The sequence below is a fragment of the Rissa tridactyla genome, chromosome 10, assembly GCF_028500815.1.
Source record: "Rissa tridactyla isolate bRisTri1 chromosome 10, bRisTri1.patW.cur.20221130, whole genome shotgun sequence".
Taxonomy (NCBI): domain Eukaryota; kingdom Metazoa; phylum Chordata; class Aves; order Charadriiformes; family Laridae; genus Rissa; species Rissa tridactyla.
Genome location: NC_071475.1, coordinates 11365984 through 11390871, shown reverse-complemented (window position 1 = coordinate 11390871; position 24888 = coordinate 11365984). Strand labels below are relative to the sequence as shown.

Sequence of the window (24888 nt, the reverse complement as noted above, 5' to 3'; positions counted from 1 at the left end):
TATTCAGTTTTTCCAGCTTTCCAGACTGAACAGAAAGGTGGCAAACACAGTTGTTTTTCTTGAAAGAAGTCTATGGTTGTCCTGTAATTACACAATTCCAAAAACCCATGGCTTCTAGGAAAATGCCAATATGTTGGGAGAGCTGGCAGTGTGAGGTACTGTCAGGAAATGTGATTATTCTCGTTTTATAGCCGTGTAAACCCAGGCAGAGAGATATTAGGTGACTCGCCCAAGGTCAGAGAGCTGCAGACCTTCTGTGGCGTTGAGGTGCGCGGCTCCTGCCTGGGTATTTAGGAGTTTGGTATCAGCATCTTATAAAGAAGTCGGTCCTGAGAGGTAAAAACTGCAAGTAGAAGCCAGGATCCCTCATTTCCAGCCCTGCATCTCATTAGAGCACCCCAAGTATAATTTTCTAGCAGGTTTTCTGCCTTGACATTAAACATTTAGAGAGTAGTTTTTTTAAAAAAATGTGATTTCTGACCAGGTTGGGAGCAGGGCCGCGGGCTGGCCTTGCCCGGGTCCGGCTGTGTGTTCCCCACCTTGGGGAAGAGGAAAACAAATGAAACCTTCCTGACTGGTCAGAAATGTGTAAATTGCTGACAAAATGACACATGTAATTAAGAGTGCTCCTGCCATTTTACCTTGTGGTTTACACCTACAGTGTTGAAAAAAGAGAGTGACTCCCACCTCGCTAATTACCATTATCACTGAAATGGTAGGGTTTGAGTCATTAGTTCCATGTGCATTTAATTAGAGGAAGGCTGAAATTGGATTTAACTTATTACTTTTTCATGGATCACTTTCTTGTCATCACTTCAAATTGGATTGCAGCCCCAGGTAACTAATTATGAGCGCCACAGGATCAAGAGTGAAAAAAAGGTAATTAGGAATAACACTGTTGGACCCTTGCTGGTAGTCCACTTGTGCTTGGGAAGAAATGAGAGCGGTATTTTGTAGTATTACAGATTAGGGAGTTAAAGGTATGCACTGCTGCTAGGAATCATGGGAGACTGCCCCCTCCTATAGCGGTTTATATGATGTACAGCTGGGTTGAAGATGTTATAGCGACATGGTTCCACAATCAGCCCGTTAATACCGAGATTAAACTTGTAAAAGCAACAGATCGGTTGTAGGTATGAGGCATCTCAACAGCCGGGCAGTCAGGGGTCTTTACGTACGTGATTACACCCGCACTCTCGAGGCACTCTTGAGCCACGCTACCCAGCGGTTTAAGTCCAGCGAGCTAGAATTGATAACAAATTAATGAACGTATTAATGATCCGAAAAGATCGTTCATATCCGACAGGGAGATATATCAATCAGGAGAACAACGGTGAGGTTGATGATGTGTATGTCAGGAACTTAGCTCGCGTTGCCGCCGTGATGAAATCGGAACGGTGCTTCTCTTTTGTTTGCTGGAGAGGTTTCGTTTTGTTTTGCTTTTTGTGGGGAAGGCTTGCTTGGTTGGTGGTTGGGTTTTTTTTGTTTTGTTTTTTTTTGATCTTGTAGATACGATTGCCAAGTTCCGCTTTCTTCAGAAAATACTTTAAAACAAATTGTTTTATTTTCATGTGCAGAACAGAGTTCAGAACTGCAAGTAATCAATTTTATTGACACACTCTGAAAAAAAAAAAATGTTGATGAGTTCAAGGATGTGAAAAGATTGAAATTTCGAAGTACCCAACACTGAGTGTAGGAAAATTTCAGAAGCAGTTTCATTAAGCAAAGAAATCTATTGTGTAGGGATCTGTAAGAGGAAAGTCTGCTCTAGGACCTGATGATATTACAAGGAGGTGTCGGCAGCTGATTTTTGCCTTTAGAAGAGGAAAAGTTTCTTAATTTCTCATCGGAGTGAATCACAGTTCAAAGGCTAGCACAATTTCCTTAAGTTGTTTAAAATGGCTTTTAATGCTGTGTTAATGTAGGCAAATATTTGTGACTCAGTGTTGGGTAAGTGATGCTTGCTCATTATTTCCTGATGCAAGCAAAAGTATAGGAAATTATGTGAACACCATGCAGAGATGCTAAATAGACTTAAGAGTAACAAAATTCAGTTACGGAAATGAAGTCTTTCTCATTTACTTGACATTACAAAATAAATCTAGAGATTAAAAGGCATTACCTTTAATACAGAAAAAGAGAATCTCCTTTAATACATCTCAAATTGATTTACAATTTTTATACATAATACTCATCTGTGGTTGAAAAGGGGGCAACCTAAGGTCGAGTGATGTAGTGTTTCCATTTTTCCATATGAGTCTTACTGTGTGTGATAAAAGCAAACTCCTTTATTTTGTCAGTCTGCAGGAATTTCTGATGAAGTGCAGGGGTCACTTTTCTGTCAATTTGAGTAGGCAGCATTTTTGAACTACTGTTTCCCCCCCCCTCCTCCTACAAACCATGGCCCTGATCTGACACACGCATGCACACACACACACACACTTAGAGTGCTGCAATCTGCAACTTATTAGTGCGCAGCGCTGGAGCCTGTCCAGTGGTTAGAAAATTTCCTGAAGCCTGGAATAACAGCAGTGGGTGCAAGTGCCATCGAACAGAAGTGACAATGAGGGGCAGTCCGGCCTGCCTGGCCAAACGCCCGGGCTGGAAAACCAGCTGAGATAGTCAAACGCAGGAAGATTGACGCGGTGCATCTGGGAAATGCTCAAAAAGTTGGGCTCTTGAAAAAATTACCTTCTGTGATCGTAAGACATCATCTGTTTTCCTACAGAGATTGTTTATAACAGGGTTTTCAAGCACTTGTCAAATAACCAGGAGTGAAGGAAACAGGCTAAAAATCTCTTACCGTTCAGATGAGTCCTGGTGTCGTTGGGGAAAAAAACAAACTCTCGGCATAGAGATCCGCAGCTTCCCCAGCCAAAGGGTGCCTGGGAGAAGGAGGGAAAGGAAACTATTAGTCAAAGGCGACACGGGGAGTACTCGTGGAGCGTGGGGTGTAGGTTGGGGAAGGTGCTACGCGGGGACCATGGGCGCAGCGATGTCATTACAGGAGTCGCGAGGTGAAGTCATACCTAGTAACTGTTTTTTGTGTTGCTTAGCTTTTGTTACTTAGCTGTGATATCATGGGCAAAATATTATAAACATATCATGGCTATAGCTTGCTTGTGTAACAAAAGATCAGGAACTTTTATTAAGTTTGTTTTCCTTGTCATATTGTAAAAATTTATTATGTGTACTGTGTATATTAGAAACAGATTTGGGTAATTCTGTCTAAATGAAGTCATCCCAGCTATTTCCAGACTGTCTGTTTTTGGTTGTGAATAATTTTCATACATCAGATGGTTGTCATATTTAGTAGCTCTCTACATTTTAAATAGGACGTAACCCATTTTGAACTTCCACGGACTTTAGCTGCCTCTAATTTTTCAGGTTGTTTTGTTGCAGGAGTATTTTAACGTAGTGCCGGTGGCAGGGCAGAGCTGGACCCGTGCTGGAGTCGTCCCTCGCCTTTCTGCATCAAAATAACAGATTTTTAACAACTGCAGTAGTACTTGTGGCTTTCAGCAGCACGCGCTGGGGAAGAGCCTGCCAGATACCTATTTCAGCTTGTCCCTTTGTGTTCACACTTTGCAACAAATATGTTAAAAAAAAAAAAAAACACTAAAGAAAAAGTACTATGTATCAAAAAAATCTTCTTCGATAAAAGAAATCTCTTCCTTCAAAGAATGCACGCTTTTTTTTTTTTCCTTTAACAGAAGTGTGAAAGAAGTTAATGTTTAAATGTTTAATGTTTAAATTTAAATCATATACACATCTACATAGCAGCTAAGTTACTGTGACTGGTGGTTGGGTTTTTTTTAATCCTCAAGGCAAAGTTTCTTTAGGCAGCGTGGGGAAGCTCTGGTGTTCCTCCTGCACCGACCGAGAGCAGTACGCTCTGGAGGAATCTGCAGTGATGATCACAGAGCAGAATTTTGCCCTAAAACCGTCAACTTTGCCAGAAATACTTGAGTTACAGCAATTTGTTTAAAAAGAAAGGAGAAGAAAAAAAAAAGGCAAGAAAGAGAGGAGGCATTTTGATCTAGCTTGCTTGAGTGGAGGAGAGCAGCTGTTTGCCTCGTGTTTAAATCTCTAGAGCTAATATTGAAGTTTCAGGGCAACAAGTGCAACAGAATAGAATAAGTAGAAACTAAACCCAGGGAAACAATTGGAAATGCCGCTTGGATGTGGCTCCGGAGCTTGACAGTTTTACAGCTGTGTCGTCAGGTTGGCAAAATATTTTGTGGTGTGTGCAAAGGAAAGGCTGTTGCGTTGCTGAAATGTTTTTATTTCCCTGATAAGTGTAATCTGCCTTTTATAAATTACTAATCTATTTAAGGTGTAACATTAATGGCGCATAATCTCAAGCCATTGAAAGCCTAGAAAATTAAAGTAGACTGAAGGCATAAGAAAGAAACGTACTTTGTGTCAGGATGAAGTTTGATGAAGCATGGAGAAGATGGAACAGATTATTAAATAAACTTTGAGAGGAGATGGAAAAGGCACTGAAATCTCTCGTTTTGAAAGGAATTAGTTTACTTGATTATATGCAACTGTATCACACTCAGGAAAGTATAAGACAAATGAAAGCAAAACAAAATTTAATTGAGCTATTATTTTGCAGACTTTGGCTCCGTTTCAGACAGCCTAATCAAATTGCGCTTTGCTCAAATAACTAATGTTAAATGCAGTCTACCAACAGATGTTTAAACAGAGACTAATTGGAAAATCTACATCCTGGGTTTAGCGTGTCTAGCTGAAAAAGTTTTGAAATTGCATTTCGAAGTGAGGTGGGGAGATGACAGGAGGAGCTCAGGTAGCGATGGGTGTCGGAGAGCAGCACACACCACGTCCCCTTAGTGCCAGGAGGCAGCAGTGCCCGTGCTGGAGCCACCAACGTCACTGATGCCGTAGCTTGGTAGCATTTGGACCAACTCAGAAAGTTGTCCTCCATCATGTTACACCACAGGAGTCGTGTGGCAGCTCCACAGCTCATGCCATGTGCCAGCGTGCATTGAGTACGCAGTGTGGTGGAGCACATGGATTGAGGGTGTTTAAAGCGGTGCATGTGATTATCAAAGCTCAACACTTTCTTGCCTGTTCTGGCATGGTGGCATGCATTTTGTAAGTGGTACAGCTTCAAATAATACGTTGCCATGATTTAAGTTATTAACCTGTGTGGCACATCTCAATTTTGAGCCTTTTACAACATATCTGTGCCATCACACGGACCTCTTGGATGGGTTGCAGTAACTGGGTTGAACTGCTCGGGCTAGATTTGTCCCATGATTAAGTGACAGCTGCCCAGGGAGTACACTGGCTCGAGGGATCCCAGACGGGTTTTGTTCCCTGCCTCTGATTTTTCTTTTAAATCAGTTTTACACCAATTTATGGTGTAAAAGTCATGCCAGCAGTACCAAGGTGATCAGTTCTGGTTTGCCCACCGGCAGTGATCACGCCTACTGTGATTTCTTGGTAGGGTGATTTTGTTTGTGCACTTTGCTCCTCGTCAAGACTTTGGGCTGAAGAGTTACTCGTGGTTTGTGTCCTGGGCTTTGAGGGGGGTTGGTTTGTGTTGTGCAGGTGCGGTGCACATTTCCACATTTGCTGTGAGAAATGTGTATCCCAAGGACTTTGTTGTCCTAGGAGACAGTGTTTTGTGCATTCAGACAACTTCTGGAAGAAACTGGTCTTTAATATATACAGTCATGAAGCAAAAGAAAAAGTCAGAAACACTAGTGACAATTTCCCCATCTTTCATTGGCAAAAAAAATTAAAAATCAATAGAAGTGCTTTGGCTATCTCTTAGTAGCTCAGATAAACATCCAAAGGAAACTTGATGGAAGATGCCAACTGCCAGCCTAGCCTGTTGTTCATAGCCACAGTGCAAATTTAGTAATTTTAATCTTACTGGTTTTACTTGCAAGAATAGATGCATAAAGACCTGTTTGTTGGTGATCTGTCACCATTATCACTGGCCGCATTATTAATTTATGAACCTCCCAGCTCCATCCCAACGGGAGCTCTCTTGGGGCCAAGGTGGCAACCTGTCACTTGAAGCTGGATTGTAACCCATGCCTCCATTTCATGTGGTCGTCTTCATGGCATCCTTACTCTGGAACAAGAGCGAGATACAAGTCGATGAGCTATCCATAAAGTGCATTAGAGAGGCCTCGCTGGCTCTCACGAAGGTTTGCCCGCTGTTGTCTCAGGGCAGTGGCTCCTCAATGGAGCCATGTGGTGTAATGGCCTGGTGTAATACAGGCCTGGTGTAATACAGGCTTAATAGCCAGTATGTAATGGGAAACAGCCAATCTGAGTGTAAAATAAACAATAATGCACATATATATATTTTTTTTTCCAAATTTACCAATTGGAACCTTACAAAAGACAGATTACGTTTTATGACTTGTAAACAGCAGGGCAGATATTTCAGGAGAACTGCAGACAGCTGTAATTTTGTGAATGTGCACAAATTACTTGGAAAACAAATATTCCTCTGCCTACACAGCTGTATTCACAACCGTGGACCAGAATGCCTTTTGCATGATGCTCACGCCTGGTTCTGTGGAATATAATAATGCTCAAATGAAGAAAATGCGATTTAAAAGTGAAGTCAGAATTAATACTCACTGTGAAAACCTCTATTACTGGCTGAGGTGTTGGCACGGGAATGGATAAACCACTTCAGGAAAAACGAGAACTAGCCAAAGCATTTATTTATTCTGAGATCAAGAGTGGAATGCTCAGACTTTTGTAGTAGAGATGAACGTGTTTTGGGTTCCCCAGTTCAAGAGGGACAGGGAACTGCTGGAGTGAGTCCAGCGAAGGGCAGCTAAGATGATTGAGGGATTGGAGCATCTCCCTTATGAGGAAAGGCTGAGAGAGCTGGGACTCTTTAGCCTGGAGGAGAGAAGGCTGAGGGGAGGCCTTATTATGGCATACAAGTATCTAAAGGGTGGGTTGAAGGAGGATGGTGCCAGACTCTCTTCAATGGTTCCCGGTGACAGGACGAGGGGCAATGGGCACAAGTTGGAACATCGGAAGTTCCGTTCAAATACATGGAAAAACTTCTTTACGGTGAGGGTGACAGAGCACTGGAACAGGCTGCCCAGGGATGTTGTGGAGTCCCTTCTCTGGAGATTTTCAAGACTCGCCTGGATGCAGTCCTGAGTAATGTGCTCTGGGCAATCCTGCTTTAGCAGGGGAGTTGGACTAGATGATCTTTAGAGGTCCCTTCCAACTCTGAAGATTCTGTGATTCTGTGTCTGTATCTTCCAGAGATGCCAAATGCTGTCTATGCAATCCTATGGGGTAAACGTTAAATTGTATTTGGTTGTTAAGGAGGGCTGCAGGGCTGCGCCTGGTCGCACGTGGGGAGAAGGGCTGTGGGAAGGAGGTGGGGGCTCCCCCTGTTCCACAGGGGCTGTGGGTCCGCGTCTCCCTCGGACCTTTTCCTCCCGGTTGTCTGCACACGGGTGGATTTGCAGAACACAACAGAGCTGTCGTTCACATCATTCAGTTGCATGCTGGCAGTTCCTTCTGTTTGTCCTTTTACTGTGCAATAAGGAGTTTATACAGGGAAGTATGAATAACAAGAGAGAAGGCAAAGAAAATCCCCAGAAGTAAAAACAAGGCCAAGCAAGGAGGAGTAAAGCACAAGCTGGCAAGAGCCAAAGGCCTTGCATTGATTTTACTTTTAACTTTTGTGTTTATTCAAAGGCTGTGGATACAGGTTAACTTCCTTTGCTCAATATTTATTGGTACGTTACTTGTCTTAAACTGGAACAATGAGCACTTTGTTGATTGGGTTAAGAGATTGTCCCATTTTATTCAGCCTCCTGCACCTCTCTCTGTATCTGCAGGTTTTAAGCAGTTTATTTTAATTTCAGATTTCTAACCTTCCATCGTAAATCGCTGCTGTGCCACCGACAGCAACACTTGAGGGACTATTGTTCGTCTTTTCAAAGTGGTGGGAGCACACAGCGGGGCCATTAGCTTCTCTGAAACCCGACCTTCCTTGATGATATTACACCTTGCAGATTCGGAGCAGGATAAACATTTTAAAGGAGAGGAGAAATATCAGATAGGTTATTTTTCATCAGAAAAGGTTGTAGAAACATTCTGTGCAAGAATTAAAAATAGGAGGAAAAAACCACCCCATAATGGCAAGTTACCTTTCTGTTTGACAGCTGTCAAAGATGCTACCCCAGTCAATTAATAGGAGAGTGAATGCCTCCTCGCCGTTAACCACGGTAACCCTTGAGCAGACGGTTACGGAAAATCAGTAAAGTCACAGTGTAGTGAATGAGGACTGTACTGATTTCACCCCCATTTAGCCGTGGCAATGGTTTCGGTGCTATTAGGGATGGACCTATCCTGGGCAGTCTCCGAGGCTGCCGTGTTTGGAAGATGCCCCCAAAGTATTGGGCGTTTCTCTCTGGGGGACAAGCATTAATATAATGCAGAACATAGTTAAGATATTTTTAAATCCTGTTGTCCGCAACTGGCACTATAAGGGAAGGTATGTTTATGACTTCCATCGCTGTTATTTTTCACTTGGGTTTGTTCCTTGGAAAGCATGCTCATTTTGAGGCCTTCACTCAGCTGTGTCTACCCAGAAGAAAAACAAACCCATTTTTTCTGGGAGAGCCCGGCAGTGGACACACCAGAGCAGCGGGGCCAGCTGCAAAACCGTGGTGGTGTTTTGTTGCTAATTCTGCAGGAGTGAGCGGAGGGGACCACCCTGTCTTTAAAAAAACAAAATAAAACAAAACAAAACAAAACCCAAACCACTTTCAGTTTGCAACTTTGATTTTGCTGAAAAAAAGCAAACTAAAAGAAAAAGGCAGCAAACAGCCTTATACCTTGCACAGGATGCTATAATAATTACTGGGGCAGTTTTTCCATTCCCAGTTGCTTTTGCCTCACACCTGCAGGAGACTGGTTCTTTTGCTTCTGTGCTTCGCCACCAAAGTACTTTTTTTTTTTCTGAAAACACAAGGAAATTCAATTTCCTGCCATGACTCTCAAGTCAGGGCAGTTACGGCAACAGGAGTTGCAAATGGCTCATGTGTGAGCAGTTTAGGTTGGAGCTATTCGTCCAGGGCCATGCTGAGGTGCGGGAGAGGGAAGATAATTGTAAATGTTCTTGTGGGGATCTGATTGACAGCTTATTGTCTGCAGGCAGTTGAGTAAAGAATAGGAAATGAGTGAAGTGTAGGGGATCTGGCAGGCTGCAGGCTCTCCTGATGGCGGCTGCTGCACCGAGCAAAGCACCCACGGCTCCCAAACCAGGGGCACCCGCGGCACCCCCCTACCCGACACACCCGCAGAGGGACGGCCCTCGGGCGGTTCAAAACGTGTGTGGGATGAGGCTGGTCTCATCTGGGGTGCCCAGAGTGGTCTCGCCCCCATGGTCAGCGGGGTGGGGTGACCCCGGTTTGTGTGTTACTGTGATGGTTTCCAACCAGTAACGTCGGGGGACAGCAGGGATGTCCCCCGGCACTGGTGGATGCCCGTGGTCCATAAGCAGGACAACAGAAGGAAGTGTCTTCTCCCCTGACTTTGTTAACAGGAGGTCTCTTTGGTAACTTTATAATATCATGAGGTCAGGGGCCAGTTACATGTGTTTTGAAGTTTTCATTCTCCCACTTTTTTCTCTGCAGTGACACATGCCCTCGGGTCCAAGTGCCCATGAGAAGCCCCCGATGAGCATTTAAATGTTACAGAGCGGCACGTGCTATATTAAAAAAATACTCCTCCCCCCAAATCACACTGTATTTTTTTGTATCTCCTTGCCTATGTGCATTAAAAAAAAAATAAAAAAAATCCCAGCTTTGCATTGTTAGTGTAGGCTTCTGAGCCAGATTGTACTACAGAGTACACTGATGTGTCTTCCCCTGAGGTATGGAAAGATCTATGTGTGCTAAGCAGGTGTTTTCGTTTGTTTAATTGGAGCTGAGTTTAGCACAATATTACAGATAAATGAATTACACATGTTCAGTAATTCATAGAAACTGATCGTTGTTTTGCTTAGGCACTTGTCTTCGCATCCAGGTTTGCAGAGATAGTGTGCTGGCAGACGGGGACGGAGGCCTTTTAAAAACAAAAACCAGTGTGTACATGAGGAGAGCCTGATGTCTGGTTGCTAAAACAGCAATAACTATTTTGTCTTTGTTTAAATCGTAACATTTTAAACTTAAATAGTATCCTGTTTTGACAAACTACAAAAACCACAGGTCTGTAAAAGAAGCACACGTGGCCTGTGTCGGTAGTCGGTGGCATGTCTGGGCAGGAAGCTTTGGGGTGACACAGGCTGGCGGTGACGGCACTGGGGACGGAGAGACCCAGGAACCGCCCGGAGGGCTCCAGAGCTTCTCTGTAGCGCTGCGCCCAGAGCAGCCGCTTATATGCACATCTCTTGGCAAGAAGACGACTGACTGGTTTGCTTCTACCAGTGTTTTTTATTTATTATTAGTCACTTTTTCTGTCTCTTTTTTTTTTTTTTTTAAACCGGGCTTCCCAGGCTCAAGCTGCCACCCCCCTTGCAGAGGCGCTGCGGAGCACGAGTGCCTCCAGCCCGCTGTCACTGCTGCCAGGTGTCACCGCAGCAGGACGGGACCCGAGGATCCCAGTGGAGCCCCCCTGGTGGGAGCAGCACAGGCGATACCCTTGGCCCCACTCTCCCCACCAAGGAGCACCAAGCCAGAGCCCACGGGGCAGCTCAGAGGTGCTGCCTTTCAAAGGATGAGCAAAACCGGTCGCTTCTTACAGCTTCCCTCCTGGTTTTGAGTAGTCCCAGCCCTTGGCCGGCTTCCAAATGGATAATTACATTCAACTTACCCAAATTTCCTCTGCAGATTCAATTGTAAACTATTTTCTCGCTCTCTCCTGCCAGTGTTGTATATAACTGCACTGCGCAGCGTTAAACAACTGTCACACGCAGCTCCAGAGCCTGTGGAGTTTTAGGCACAAAAAGTAAAAGGTCGTAGCAGAACTTGTGCTGAACTTTAGAAGAGTGTTGTTTGTGCCTTTCCAGTTCATGAAGTACTTCAGAGCGAGCTCTTAGATTAAAGGTGTGGTTGGTGCGTAAGTCACTGTTGTTGGCAGACAGTGCCAGCACTTGAGACTGATTGTGAAAAGTGACTTATTCGGGGATGTCCTCTCTCGGGGATGTCCTCCCCTTCAAGCCTCCTGATAATTGAAATTAAGGCTGTTTAGCTGCATTCCTCATTCATCTAGGAGTTCTTTAGTGCATCATCTGTAGAGCCACTGTATATATTCCTTCCCTCATGCTGGTGACAGCTTCCTACCAGCCTCCGGATGGATGCCACCCCTCCACCAGCCACCAGAAAAGGGTCTTGTGTGACAAGGGTAGTGTCCCTGCGCTGGTAGGAAAACCAGCAGCCCTTACTCACACGGTTACCCATATAAAGGTGTGCCTAGCGAAGCCTGCATCCTAGGATGTGATCCAGGCAGCAGGTCTCAGCGCAGCAGCGTGTCCTTCTAAAGGAAGCCAAAGGCGCGTGGGGAAGTGCTATGTGATCTGGGAAGTGCTCCTGCATCCTCTGGGTTACATGGTGCCACCACAGTAAATCACAGTTAAAAGTGAGTTGGAAGCTTTTAAAACTGTTAACTTGTTTGAGGCTTTTCCTGCTGCACGTGTTGGGATGGGATTGTTCTGCAGGAGGCTCCTGGGAGTTAATGTGTGTCCAAACCCAGCAGCAATCTCGGGAGGTTTGTGTCAGTGTAATCTATAAACTTTTAATTATATATATAGCTGAGTAAATAGCTTGAAATTTCTTTAAACTCTTTGTTCATGAATGTATATTAAAAAGTGCCTGTCCCACACACCCACACACCCTTTTCCTTCCTTCCTTCCTCATTTTACACCCACTTCCAGCAAGGCTTTGGCTTGTGGCATCCTTCCTTATGCTAGGAGCTGTGGCCGGATCTCCCTGCGGGGCTGGCCTGGCCGGGGGGCTCGCATGGATCACCCGGCCCCTCTGCTCTGCTGTCCTCCAGGCATGTGTCCGGTGTCAGAGGACAGCGCAGGAGCTCTTGACTGTTGCTGGGTTTCCCACTTGACGTGCAGCCCATTTGGGAGGCTGATTCTGCAGCTTCAGACACTTTAATGAGATGCAAATTGTTTGTGATGCTGCCTTATTAAATGTATTGTAATTTTAAAATCATTTGCTTGTTAATTGTATTTAAATAGCTGCCACTTAGACAAGCAGAAAGTTTCCAGAAAGATAAATTGTTTTTTCTTTTTACCATGTTTGAAAGCGGCTCTCTCCTGGTCCTTCATAACTCTCCTGGTCCTCACCCTGTCCCCCAAAGGAGAAATACTCACCCTGTTACCTTTCTTCTGTGAAACCGCAGTCCCTTAAGGAGGTAATACAGAGTGGCTTGGGAGGTTTAGAGTGGCAGTAGTTTACTTTCCCCTCTCTTCAGCCAAGTCGGATCAGCCTAGGTCAGATTTTGGGGGGTGTGTGATGAGGATGCTGCTGCCCCCGGCAGATGGGATTTGAAAGGATCCCGAAGATCCAGGGGATGCTTACATCTTTGAGCCCTTTGAAATTCCCAGCCCATTTCTGTGTCGGTGTACGTCTGCTGGGCCGCCGAGGCAAGGTCGCCCGTCCTCAGCACATTCGCGGCTCTGTCTTCTGCGTATTGAAATAAATGGCAAAGTTTCTCTTGGCTCCGGATGAGCAATATGAGGTCCTTATTGACCCCAGTTCGGCTTGGTTTAGAGCTGATTTTGATCGTACATCGTTGCTAGCTTTGGCGTGGAGCGAGCTATGTGGTATCATTTGTATTTTATTTGTATTTGAAATACCGTCCTGGAAAATGAAAAATAATATTTCTGTATCAGTTCGTTTGTTCTTCTTCCATCGGTTGGAGGGCCCACCCTGCCTGCGCTCCTGACTCTTGTTTTCCAGCCCCTCCGTGTTCAGCGCCGGACCCTCCTGTCAATTCCACCTCGTTTTTCCAGTGACATTTCATATTCCCTTTGTTTTCTGTTTGCATCTTTGTTGTGCGGCAGGATCAGTAATAATAGTTAATAATTAGCAGTTCAATAGCACTCTTCACCTTCAAAGCAATTTTAGGCATTAAATCACCGCAGCTCTGCTGGCAATATTACAATTTTGACTCGTTACTTCACCAGTGTCACAGAGGCAGCAAAAGCCACGTTTTTATGGAGGCCAAAATGGGGTCATTTTTTTAGAGTACAAAATTGGCAAAAAACAAAATTTTCTCCTAGGCTGACACTTCGTTTGCCAAATTTCAGCATAGAGCCAATTTTTAAAGCTGAGTAATAAACACCTGAAAAGTTCTGGTTTATAATGGCAGTGCTGAAAAGCCATTAAATGAATGGCTCCGCTATAACACAAGAAAACCCTCTTAAACTGTCGAAAAACCTGTAAAAGCTGGATGGAGGCTTAGGGAACGCCAGCTTCGCCTTTGAGCCTGGAGCTGAGAGATGCAAAGTGAACCTGCGGGGACTGGTAGGGGACATCGTTAGGGGTGTCCCTTTTCTGAGATGGGGGAATGGTCTTTTTTCCTCAGTCTGTGGTGGAGCTGGGTGAGAATCCTGTCCCAGGTGAGCATCTCTCCAGGTCTCTCAAGCCATAGGGAGAGGGAACGCGAGGAAGAGCAATGGGGATGGAGCTCCATGGGAGCAATGAGCAGAATCTGGGACAAAAGGGAAAGCCTGGAGCAAAGGAGGCATTGAAGGATGCAAGGCGGCAGAGGGGGTTTGGGAAGAAACGGCGTGGGGGCGGTGGTAGGGAGCAGCACGTGGGGATGGGGGCCAGGAGCCTGTGCAGGACATGACCAGCAAGGTGGCAAGAAGCCCCGCATGACTGGTTTTCTCCTGGGCCCGAAGGGCGTATTTCTGCGCAGATTTTTGAGGAAGCGAGGGCAGCTCCACTTCCTTCTGCCTGTGACCCGTGGCTCACTGGCACGCACAGGTGCAAATGCCACATCCCAGGTGAGCATCGTACATGCGGATGGCCAAGAGCAAGGTACCCACCTCCCTAAGGGATCCCGGAGCCCGTGGCCAGCTCGGACCCTCTCCCCTTCCCAGCACAGGGTCTGCTGGCGGAGGGTGCTGCTGGGAAGCCGAGCTGTAAGAGCAGCATAGTAAAATAGCAAATTGACCAGTAAAAGAAATCAGTAAATGAAGGGAACAGCTATTAATGTGCCAAGCCAAGATGTGTAATTATACCCTAGGACTTTTCCAAACTAATACATGTTAAAGGTGTAAACCTATTAAAGGAGAGATTTTTCTGTACAGGGAACTTATGTAGATAGAAGGATTTACACTGTATTTTATTCTTGTATTATAAGGTATAAGGAACATTTGAGCAAATCCAGTCATTCCTATTATTACAATATCATACTTTTTTCATACAATTTTATGCGGTTCTTCAAAAACTTTGGCACTAATTCTCTTTATATTGTTAGGAATTTTCTTTTAAAAACAGAATTCTTTTTCTCAAATAGTTAATTAGATTTTGAACTTCAAATACAGTACTTATTTTTTTTTCCTCCCAAGAATAGGGGTGTTAGATCCATTGTGCTGGCCAAATTACAGTTTGGATAGTTACATTCTCTCTGCTTAATCACCCTGCAATTTCATTCGAGTGAAGGATTTGGTGCCTCAGGTGTCCTGAATTCCGCCAGAGCTCTGTATGGCGAAGTTGCTGCCACCATTCACCCCAGAAGTGGCTGCATTTAACAGGAGAGAATTGTTGTCTCCTTCCAGAGCATAAATTCCATCCCTGGAGGGGTTCAAGGCCAGGCTGGATTGGGGGGCTTTGAACAACCTGGTCCAGTGGGAGGTGTCCCTGCCCAGGGCAGGGGGTGGAACTAGATGATTTTTAAGGTCCCTTCCAACCCGAACCAGTCTATGATTCTATGGTAAATAACAGTTTCACTCACAGAGATGGATTTTTGTATTATTCTGCTGGTGTTAGACTTTGCAGTGAGTTTGTGCTTTTCTGACCCAAGTCTTCAGGCTCATCTGAGGGATTTCTCATGCGATGGGAAGGCAAATTTGTTTTAAGGGGCCCCAGACAAATTCTGTTATTTGCTTGTTCACCCTTTGCCGTGACAGTGCTGCACCTTTGTGGTGGTGTAGCGAAGGACTGGGTCCCAGCTGCCCCTCCTGGCTCAGGGACCCGCTTCCTCTTAGCATCATCTTTTTCTCCTTCTGGCTCAAAGGACTGGGATAAGCAGCAGCTGGATTTGGATAGGAAACGTCCATGGGTCATAACCCTTTGTTGCAGACAGGAGCCCCCTTTGCCTGGGGAAGGGAAGCGGGAGGGGAGGACCCTGTCCTTGAGTTCGGTTCAGTCCCCGTTTATTTGGGAAGAATTGATGGATCGTGGCATTGCGCTGTGAAGGGCGGGAGTGGAAGTACAAAGGATAACCTCAAAGCACTCAGCGAGCCCTGCTTAGTGCCGCACAAAGGACTCTGAGCCGGTCGGATGACCCCAAGGGATCCGAGAGCAAAGTCCTATAGTTGGGGTGTTTGCTTAGCTGGTACGGCTGGCTGTTCTCCTCCATGTGAAACCAGACGTGCACCATCAAAATGACTGACATGGCCAAAGGCCAGGGGATGGCTGTGCCCAAGCTGGGTCTCTTCCTGCCCTGCAGTGTGCCACTGGCTTCTCCTCCCCTCCCATCCCCTGTCCTGCCGGGCTGAGTGAGGGGATGCTCCTGACCCAGAGACAGCAAGGAGGCGGAGAAGCACCCTGTGTGCGTCGCAGGATGGTGGTCACGAGGAGGCCTCCCTCGCCATACCCTGCTTCCAAAAAAGCTTTTTATCCGTATTCAGGGGAACCTGGCATGGGGACCTTTAGTAGCTCCTCCTGGTAGTTCAGCGCTGCCTTGCACAAGCATACCTTGCAAGTCCGGTATGGCAACCAGAGGTCATCTTAGAGGGCTCCTCTGCATCCTCCTGCCTGCAGTAAGTCTTTTTGGCTTTAGTGTTGTTTGCCAGCTTTGCAAATCGCACTGTTCTGCTGCTTTTTGGGATTTTGGAGGTGCATTTGATTCGTGGAGCCGTGGTGCCATTTGCTGTAGCAGGAGCAGAGGATCCCAGTGACGCCTTCAAATTCCTTCCCCAGGTAGCAGCAGCAGCACCACGGCTTTTCTGTGGGCTCCTGTCTAACCACGAGGGCTGTTGCCTGAGCGCTTCTTTCAGAAATAATTTGAGTTGTTTTGTTGCATGTACAAAGTTAACTGTTTTCCTCTTTAAAGAAAAGATGAGCAAAAGCTCTTCCCATGACTGCCTTCTTTAAAAAAATTAAAAATAGCTTTTGAATGTTGGAGGAAAACTTGGAACTATGAGCCAGCTAAATATACTGTATCATGAAACCTCGGGGACCATTGAAATGAGAACAGTGGCCCATTACTGCTAAGAAGGTGTTTTATTGAAAATACGCCGACATGCGTTCCCAACAGAGTGAGTAAAAACCAGCGAGATGCCCGGCGGTGATACAGGTTATTCCCACAGATGAACCAGAACATATCGCTTGGCACTCCTGGGCTGCGTGCGAGTGAACTGTGTAACGGGCTGAGAGGTGTTTCTACATAAAATGGCCCATATTTAATCCGATTTATTGTAATTTAAATCTGCGGCGATGTATGTGTGTACGTAGGGGTGAGCGTGCGTAAGCTGTTGTGGAAGTAGGCACGGTTTTGTAGAAGGGGAATCTTGGCGGTGGTTGTCAGAGGAGGCGAAGTGTGAAGGCTCCTGATGACGGGAGCAGATTACCAGGAGAGGGCAGTGCGTCTGACGCTGTGTTTCACACCAGCGGCACCTGCACCAGCCCCACACCGGGGGACGCACCTCGAAATGCCAAGCTGGGGGCAGTGGGGCTGCTCCAGCCCGCAGCCCCCGCCTGCCAGCGCAGAGGCAGCGAGCAGGAGAGGATCCGGCTGGGGTGGCCAGGAGTTCACGGGTTAATACTTAACGGGCAAAAATGTGTTTGATTGACGTTTATTTTGTTGATGTTTCATTCTGTGGGGTTTTTTTCTTACCATGGCAACTTTAACATCATGACAAAACACCTACTTTCCCTCTCGGAGCCATCACTGTTGTCGTACCCAGTGGGTTATTTTGGTAGACAGGGGTTGTTCTTTTCAAGTGGAGGTGTTGCCATCTCCTACCAGATACCACCTCCAGCCTTTCCTGTCCTAAGCACGCTTTCTCTGTATGAACACTGTGTTTCAACCCATGGCAAAAAAATGGAGTTTTAATGGAAAACTGCAGCATTTCCTCTACTGTACGTGACATAAATGCTATCTCACTTAATTAAGGAAAGTAACCAAGAACAGTTAGTGGTGATTACCTTTCAATATATTGTGTACTTTGGGGCAGAAAAATAATTTATGAATAATGCCCAAGCATACTTGGAACAATTTGCACACTGTGCTGTGAGTGATGCAGACCTGCTGGTAGAAGAGTGTGCTAATAAATTTTACTTTGTGGCGGAAACAAGAGATTACAGTTTATTAGGAAAGGAGATGGCAATTTATTAAGATCAATCAAATATGAATGCAGAGCAAAAATGTTGCCATTTTTATTTATTTATTTATCTGGAAGCATGGGGGTGCAATTATATAAAATTTGTTGTTTACCTGTGATGTTTGATTCATTATTAATATTTTTATGTTTAGAGGGAACCATAATTTTGCTGAAATGTCTTCCATAACTCCTGCACAATCATATTCATAACTCACCTGAATGTTGACACATCCTGCTGTGTATATATAAATTAACTAGTAACACTGGCATTATAAAATGATGCATTAAATGAAGATGTGAATGGTAATTTAAAGCATGCCATGAAGTGAAATTTAAGCCATTGTACAACACTGAGGGGATTTAAAGAGCCTTCTTCGTGCAGAATTTGCAGGGGCAATAAGGAAAATGACAGCTTCACATCAAAAAACAGAAGAGCAACAGGGACACAAGCGCTACCGAAATGTTAATTGCTTTGATGTTCTGTTTTGTTACAGACACCATCAGCCTAAAAATCACTTTTCTGCCTGAAGATATTTTACCATGAGGGCATTAGCTGAGATTATTAAAAGGGACCCAAAAAAAATGTTTACTTTGTCCTTTTTCTCAGCACTTCGTGGGTAATAAGTTTCACCGTTTCCTGTTTAGTCAGTTGTTTTCCCCATTTGTTTTTGTAGGTCTTTCAAGCAGCAACAAGGGAAAATGAAGCATTCTCAAAACAGGAAAATGTGATTTAACCCCACAAAAATGGGCCTGGGGATCCAGGAGTGGGAATAGTATCCGAGACAGCTTTTTCCCTCAGAACTGCAAACAGCAGCTTGCTTTTAAACCGGCCCGTGTGCCCAACAGCAAAATTTGGCACTGGCCTCTGCCAGGTTTGGTGGTGTCTGCGGCGGGTGGGCGCAATAGCCGTACTGCCCATGAGCATCGGCACCAAAGTTCACCTGAACTCCTCCAAATTTGTGCTCAGGGAGGGGTGCGCGGGATTTGGCCCACCATCCGCTGCCAGAGAGCAAAAGAGCTGGTTGGCCCTGCCTTCCCAGGGGGGCATCCCCAGGACGGGAGCAGATGAATTGCTGTCTTAGGTAGAAATTGCCTCGTATTGGGACTAGACATAAAATTTCCTAATTTGGGGCAGGTTAGCTCTGGTTAGAGGAGGTTGCACTATGTGGTTTTCTTGTCCTTTCTTTCTTTCTCCCCTTCCCCGCAAGCAGCTGAGGCTTTTCTGTGGGCAAGTCCATGGCTTCTGCATGGATAGGTCTGTGAATAAAATGTACCTGTAAAATAATGGCATAACAAAACCATTCTCTATTCATCATAATTCATAATCTATTCCTCTGACTTGGACTTTAGAGCCTGGCATCCATGCTATACTCCAGTGATTATTTTCTTTCACCTAGGTGTTGATACCCCCACTTAATATGGATCAGATCTCGTGGGCACGCGGTGCCAAATAGCTGCCTAGTCTGCCACGAGCAATCCCAGTTATTTTTAATTTGTTACTTTATGTGTTCAGTTGTGAACATCCCTGTCTGATTGTCTCTGTCTGTGATGACGTTCCGTAATTGAATGGAATTAAAGTGGGAGTTTATGGTTCTTCTTGGTCTTTTAAAATATTCTGCTGGCTTAAAAATGCATTATATTTCATGGTGACCTTACTTAACAAGTGCTACCATCTCCGTTACTAAGGGAATAGAGTGAAGTTTTTAGCCCACAGCAGATGTTGGCTGAGCTGGCAGGTATGAAGCTTTTATATGAAAGGGTATAAAATGCTTTAAAAAATACGGCTTGCAGGTTCTGTGGCCAGCGCTCGGTGCTTAGACAGCACCTTTCATTTTCAAAGTGTTTTGCAAATATGGGCCTACAGAAGATCCTGAAATGAGTAGTATTATCCCCGTTTTGCAGATGAGGAGACAGAGATGTTGAGGCCGTTGACTGCCTTTGAAATGACGGGTGTGCGGGCAACTCCAGAGCCAGGCCAGAAATTTTGCAAACTGAGGGAGGGAGAGGCATCCTCAATGTCATAGCCATTTAAAAAAACCCAACCCAAACTCCAAAAATGTCTAGGTGACTTGCCCAAGGCTGGGGAGAATTGTCAGTGCCAGAGCCAGCCCTGTGCTTTTGCTTTGCATGTAGCTCACAGCCTTGTCCTTGCATTGCCACATTACGCTTTTTTTGTGCCCCTGGAAAGAAGAGAAGTGCCTTGAGCAAAGTGGCAGGCTTCATAGAGTCTCCTTTTTTTATAAATACAGTAAGTCAGAGCATGGTCCGAAGGCGTGTGGTCAGACAGCAATGAAGGAGGAGGGCACTGGTCTTTCATCGAGCTGCATGGACATGGATATGGCATTGAGAAATAAGAATTGAACTTAGTAGGACTGAGGGTCGTGTGTGTGAGAAGTTTGTGCTGGAGAAGACAAGATAGATCAGAAGATTTCTGCACTGGGGTCTGTGGAGCACCCTGCGAGTGGTCTGCAGAGACTGCCAGGGTCTGCGCCCCCTCCATGTTTCGGCTGCAGAGTCAGTGAGTTAAATGCACAGAGCTGTTTCCCACCGATGCTCCTTCACCGTCAGGGTAGCTGGGGATGCTGCCACAGGGATGCTCTGTGCAAACGCAGCGGGCAGGAGGAGGTGATCCGCAAGAGAAACCGTTGAAAAGTTTAGTCTATGTATTCTGTAATATATCCCCCAAAGCAATTTGAGTTCCTTGAGATTACTTTGAAGTCCAGGACAGGAAGGATTCTCTTAAGCACAGGCGATAATTATTACTAGCTCATTGCCTGCATTACTGGTTTATGTGATTATTGAGCGCCCAGCGTGTTCGAGTGTGTGCGTATTTATTTGCTTGACTTTGCATAGATACAATACTTATAAATACTGGCTGTTCCCATGCCCTTTCTGTGCTGACCTGCTCGGTGCATGTGTGCCCCTTTAAGAGGCAGGCGCTTTCTGATTCATGTAGGTTCTTTCTGGCAGATTTAGGGTCTTGCAAAAGATGCCCTTAGTCCCTTATTAAATATTCATAAGAGGGTGGGGTCACATTTTTGTGACCTGAAAAAAATCCCATTAATAAATTTGTTATCTGACACGAAAACACTTTAGGGTGGAAAGCAATCCGTATCACATCCCATTTAACATCAGATCACAAGTTGTCAGTAAATTGGGTCCTTTGTCTTTGCTTCATGTGAGGTTCTTTAGCAGCATAACTAATGGGGCTATTGTCTCACCGCCCGGCAAATAAAGTCCGGGTCTGCCTGGGGACCGTGTCAGGGCGGTTTCTGTCTTTTCACTTGCACGTGAAGTAACTGTCTGCCTCTTCAGAAACTGTGCGAGAACGTAAAAAAAAAATACTATGGAAATAGGAGGAGAGATTTGTCCAGGTATTGCTGCCCGAGACGAAGGGGAGAGCAGCTTTTTGGGCCAGAGAAGATGGGTTACGGGGACGGTGGCGGTGCCTGGGTTGGGGACCGCACAGCGCCGGGTCTGGCGGGGGGGCACGGACAGTATTTCCTGAGCTCGCCCGTGGGGGGGAGTTTGAGGCAGCTGGTTCGGAGTGACACGGGAGGGCCGAGCCCTGGCACGGGGGTGCCGCGGACCCCAGCCCAGCGGTGGGGCTCGGCGGCCGCGGACACGGCTCTGCTCCGGAGGGCGCTGCGTGGAGGGGTGTCCCCCCGCCGTGCCGGGGAGCCCTCGGGGGGGTGGTGGGGGGAGACGGGTGTGCCGTTTGCGGGCCAGGCGCACCGTGCTGGGCTGGCGCAAACTCCTCTCAGAGGCTTCTTGTGGTGGTTTTTTAATTATTATTATTATCTGATACTGAGATCCGGAGCTTCCAGGGACAGAACTCTCGGGAAAGGCGAGTCAAAGCCACTTTTTCCCGGTAGAAGAGAAAGTTGCGGCGGAAGGAGAGCGAGATTCCCGCGGTGCTGCGCGGAGCTCCTCCCGCATCGCTGTCGGGAGCGTTGTGCCGGCTGTCACCTCCCCCCTCCCCCCCGTCACTCCCAGCACCCACAAAATAATTTATTTTGGGGGGGACAGCAGCTTTTAAGCAGTTTCTGATCGCGGTGCCGGGGGGGGAGCCCGTTCCGGGGCGGGGCGGGGTGTGCGGCGGCGCGGGGCGGGGCGGGGCCGGGCCGCGCGGGTGGCGGCGCGCGCGGCGGCAGCCCCCGCCAGCAGCGCGCCCCGACACTCCGCCCGCACCCGCGGAGGCTCCGCACCGCTCCGCGCCCCGCCGCTCCGCTCCATGGCCCGGCCCGCCGCCCGCCCGCCGCCGCCGCCCCCCAGGTGGGTGCCTTGCCCCGGGGAGAGGGGTTTGGGGGGCGGGGGGCGAGCGGGCCCGGTCCCAAACTGTCGAAAAGAGCCAAACGTGACTCCTCCCGTCCCCGTCCCGGTTTGCCGGCGTCCGCCGCCGCCTGGGAGAGGAGGGGGAGGGAGCGGGACGCGCCGCGCAACTTGCTGTAAAGGTTTTTAAAAGTGGTGATGGTTGTGGGGGTTTTTGGTGTGTCCTGCCCGGCTTTTGTTCGGCGGTGCGCGTAACCGGACGGGCAGCTCTCCCTTCGGTAATGTAGTTTTTGAAGAAGAGCGAGGAAGGGCGGGAGCAGTGCCCGGAGCCGGGTAAAATACTTTTGGCAGGTTTAAATGTCAGGGAGCCGGGAGCGCTGAGTGGGTTCGCCACTCAGTTTACCAGGGGGACATTAAGTGAGTGAGCTTTGTTTTTTGACGTTGACTGGTGTTACGAGCAGCGGTGAAATAAACGTAACGGGATTTAAATGGAGCTGAGCGAAGTGTCAAACCTTCGAGCCAGCGTTTCGGTGCAAACGAGATGATTTTTGGAGGGTGGTGGTGGTGGGGAGGAGGGAACCCTTAGGAAGTGGGTGGTAAGTTTAGAGCAAAGTGCATATACACTCTTCCTCTTTGGAATTAACTCCTTCAAAGCCAGCTGGTTTTACAAAACACTGGGGGGGGTTCGCCCCGTCCTTGTGCTCGTGGTAGGGAAAAGCCACTCGATAACGCCACACGGTCGTCTCTGTGCGTGTGACAGCGTTTGAAGCACTACCATTTTATATTTTTAAATAAAAACAAGTTCGGTGGCAGGAAATGTGAATCATTCGGGGTGACTAAGATCTGTTTATGAAAACGAAATGGTTGGATTTATTCTAGCAATGAGCGTTGAATTGCTAACTACTATAAATCGCTAAAGTTTATTTCTAATAAAAAGTGACTTACGCAGGCTAGTTTGCCTTTTTATAAATAAACTGAAACGTTGAAGTCTTTTTCATTTGGACCGGAGCTAATTTTCATGCCTGACGCTCCCGGGCCCAATCCTGGACTGCCTTGTGCATGTGCGGTAGCTGTGATAGGAGAGGGGTCTCTCTCCCTCTCCCCCCCCGAAGCAGTAAGCTCTCTGCCTGCTAAATTCATATTTGCTGGATCAGGCCCCTCCTAAGTATGTTTACTGTGCACAGCTTTCAGGCATCTTGCACATCTTTACATCAAGTTAAAAAGCAATTCTGTTTGCTTCTGGCTGTTTTAAAAATCACGGCTAAAATACGTGTTTATATGCGAATATGTCATTAGAGCGTTCGTCTGTCTGGTTAAGAAGTGGCTTTTGTTGATTGTATGCGTATTTATTGCGGTAGCAGCCTAGGAAGTCTTTAAAAGCAGGCACTCTCCTCACAGCCAGCGGAAAATCTGCTGTCAGAGGGCTTTCTGTGATCTCCTGTGACTACTTCCAAAAAATTTCATTGATAAGGCTGCAGAGATGAAACCCAAATCCTACCTAAACAGAGTAGCTGCCTTGGCCTAGACGGTGATAGAACTGAACTGCAAACTGATTGGTCTGACACTTTATAATCAAAGTTGATTTATTGTTCATTAGTAGTGCATTAGCCCTTTCAGGCAAGACAGTTATTTGTGTAGTGGCCTGTCAAACAAAAGACCGCTAGCACCTGTCATTTCTAAACCATGAGATAAGCAAGCAGATATTAAGATAACGCAAATAGAAATACGCTGGAATGAGGTAAAGTTCTAGCAATTTCCCTCTAAGAAATACCGTTTTAACTTGCTCCTGTTTAGCATGTAGAGGAACTGGGCTAGAGAGGGAAGGGGTTCCCCTGCCCCAGGACCATCGGGAGGAGGAGGAGAGGGGGAAGGCGCTGGGGATGAGCTGGGTGCGTGGTTTCGGAGCATCTCCGAGGTAAGGAGGCAGCTGGGGCAGATAATGAATTGGGAAACGCCAGTCGCTGGTGGGGAAGATGTGAATGCTGTTTTGTAGCCTTAATTTAATTTTGTTTGATTGTGGTTTTAGTGTGAGAGCAAGACTGAGGCACTTCTCATGTTTTGTCCCTGACTCCTTCCCCCTCTTCCCAATGGACAGATGTCATGAAATGATGCTCTTACTGGCAGGGGTTAATTATATGAAAACTTGATGACATCACGGCAGAGCTGTGAGAATGTCAAAATACATCTGCTGCCATATTCAGACATATTGCTCTCCCTCCTCTCCCCCTATATCAGCTCCCCTCCCCTTCTCAAAAGGGAATGATCTCATGACATAAACCAGAAAACAACACAAGTGTCAAAAGAAAACAAAATTAGTGAACTTTTGTCTGCCACCATAGAAACGAGGATTAACTTATGTTATTCCAGAGCATGGAATGGAGACTATCTGCATGAGGATATATAGTGTATTGTCTTCTGTGAATTTTCATTTGACAGGGATTTTGGAGGCTGTGATCTTAATTAAATCTCAACTGACTCAAATAATGCATCTAAAGGCATGCAGTGTTGCGTAACCTTGCTGAGTTGGTAAACCATAAATCATCAGAAAGCTTATGATAGGAAGGGCTGCTTTGAAATTTTTTTTTGTTTGCTACAGTTGGGGTGGTGTTTTTCTTGGTCTTGTTTAACATACAGTTTACCGAGCTGTACCGTTGTGCCCTCCCTTTTTTAGGCAGCGTTATTTTTGCTTTTAAAAAAAAAAAAGCTCTGAGACAAGGCTCTGACCAGTCACTCAGCTGAACTGAAGAGAAGTCATAAATATAATGGGATTGACAGGGAAGAAATGAAATCCCAGCGCTGGCTTTCTGGGGATCTCGCTGCTCAGAGGAAGGTGTGGGTGCCTCGCGTTCTTCTACAGCCGCATGAGCCCTCGACGTGTTTTAAAAGCGTAACTCGCAGCCCCACGCTGAAATTTATGCTGGGGCGTAAATAGTTATCAGGCACCACTGTGGAGTCGTAATGTGTCGCCCCTGGGTTGTAATGGGTCACAGATGGATTATTGCACTAATGGACGGTGGGGCTTTGACGTCTGCGCCAGCTGAGTTGGTTTTAGTTGTGTGCAAAGAAGAAAAGGGGTT

General features: G+C 46.4%; 1 protein-coding gene across 30 annotated transcripts in view; it reads left to right on the top strand.

Moving 5' to 3' along the window:
* FOXP1 (forkhead box P1) overlaps nt 1-24888 on the top strand; it is a 395027-nt gene that overhangs the window by 285764 nt on the left and 84375 nt on the right. The window contains exon 1 of one of the 30 annotated variants that reach the window (XM_054215959.1): nt 21738-21814. The exons of the other annotated variants lie outside the window; for them this stretch is intronic. The gene's annotated coding sequence lies outside the window, so the exon portion shown is untranslated. Of the gene's footprint in view, nt 1-21737; nt 21815-24888 lie in introns of those variants that run through there. 30 annotated transcript variants of the gene reach the window in all.